General features: G+C 34.1%; 1 pseudogene; it reads right to left on the reverse strand.

The window, feature by feature from the left end:
- Nucleotides 1-1006: 1006 nt before the first annotated feature.
- Nucleotides 1007-1776, reverse strand: LOC128215114 (prostaglandin E2 receptor EP4 subtype-like; annotated as a pseudogene).
- Between the last annotated feature and the right edge of the window lie 307 nt (nt 1777-2083).

Raw genomic sequence — 2083 nt, forward strand, 5'->3', positions numbered from 1 at the left:
TATTTTCCCCTGATTCGTTTATAATATTGACGCACCGTATACTAATTAGATAAGCTAATTTGTATAAATGCCAAGGCATGAATATGTGTTCCGATTTGTCGCCTGAGATATTGTTAATTCGAAACCCTACGCCACTTTCGAATAATCTATTCTGTTATCGAACAGTTGGTAGTGTCATGAATAGCAGACGTTATAGTTGTGCTACAAATGACACTTCTAGATGTGACTGCCAAATGAGAGTCGACTTTGGTTTGGTTGTTTACATATTTTACAGAGAAACGATTAAATTTTCGAGGTATCCACTCTGTTGTTTAAGGAAACCTATCTTCTTGTTATCAAGATAATCGTACCGCAATACACTTTATCATTCAGGTATTTACATTGCGTTAATTATGCCAACCCTTATCATTATTTATAAATAGATAAAATACATCATTAATACAATATGAACTACAGGAACTAGCCCAGTAGATAAAAATTTACGATGAACCTGTTACAAGCTCCTCAGACACTAAACGAGACGCACAAAATTAAAAAAAAACACCACAGACATAACACTATTGCATTGAAATACATGTATAAGCAAATGATGTGCTTACGGGAGCTCTCAGTGAAACAGGAATTCAGTGGGTATTTGAACTAGGTTTTTAATACTCCACCTCACACTTGCCGCAAAAGTTATTAAAGGTTGCAAACTAAAAACTAATCGGTGTCAGTTCCAACTTTGCGACAATAAAGTACAAATGAAACAAATAGTATAAAAAATAAATAAATATAACCTCCTTTTAAGTATTCATTGACCAGATACACACATAACAAAATAATGATAACAGCTGGAATTTACAATAAAAGTTTATGGGAATAGTTTAGTATAAAAAATTTAAAAGTTAAATACCTTATGTTATTTCTTCAATGTTATTTTTAAAGCTGCAATAAACGATTTGAGTAAACTTTTCAAATTTTATATTAAATAAGGTAAACATGATAAAACGGTTTTGATATTTTGTCATTTACAGGGATAAGCAATACAATTTACCATAAACGGTCCCAAGCATATAGTGAATACCAAGCTAAGAGCAAACAGGAAGATAATATTGTAGATCTCCACGGCCATGGAACGTCTCTTCTGTTGTTGTTGACTCGATGTGGTAAGCGCCTCATTTTCCATCGTTGTCATGGATGCCATAGTACTGACAAATCTTTTTCGTTTCTGTTTCCGCAAAAATCTTCTTTGTGCTAAGCAGCATACAACAAACGAGTTGCAAACTATCATCCGTAGTATAAGAATAATGTTTATACATGCATACAGAAAGGCGTATATTTTGACTAGTATTTTATGCGAATGAAAATCAAGAAAACACCACGTTCCCGGATATTGCTTTGTAAACAGTCCGACTCCGATAAACGGCAAGATACCAAAACCGACTACAAACATCCAGATAAGAACGATACATCTTTTTTGCCATTTCGTTCTTACATCGACTTGAATAGAAGAAAACACACTTGACAGCCATAAAGCGTTCAATCGCCATTGCACAAATTATTAATGGCGTTGCAAGTTCAATACAGGTCATTGTAAAGCCATGGAAGCTACAATGAATGTGTCCACCCTCTATTAACGTACGCAGCTACCACAGATGGTGTTGTGAATATTATTCCCAGCAAATCTGTCCAAACCAGGCCCTTTGCCAAATTAAAAAACTTGACAGTTCTGAGATCAAACCGTCGGCGATATGATATCGTGAGAGCCAGTATGTTGCTGCCGAAACCAGCATATAGAAACGTTAGTTATGAAAGTCTTTCTGACATATAAACATAATATTATTTTCTAACAGGGAAAAATAATTTTCATTTTAAAGGTTAAATTTGAATGCTTTCATTAATTATTTTTAAATGTTACTAATAACTACAGCTGTGATATACATATTTAAAAAAGATGTCGTCGTTAAATTATAAGCAACTTACCTCAACGACCATTCACAATTTCCAAAAGAACCAGAAACAACAGCTTCTTTATCCGCTTACTGCTATAACGATGTCCAACTGTTGGCAGAGCCAGTCAAATACTGGAAGAGATTTACAC

Source organism: Mya arenaria, chromosome 13 (genome assembly GCF_026914265.1).
Source record: "Mya arenaria isolate MELC-2E11 chromosome 13, ASM2691426v1".
NCBI lineage: Eukaryota > Metazoa > Mollusca > Bivalvia > Myida > Myidae > Mya > Mya arenaria.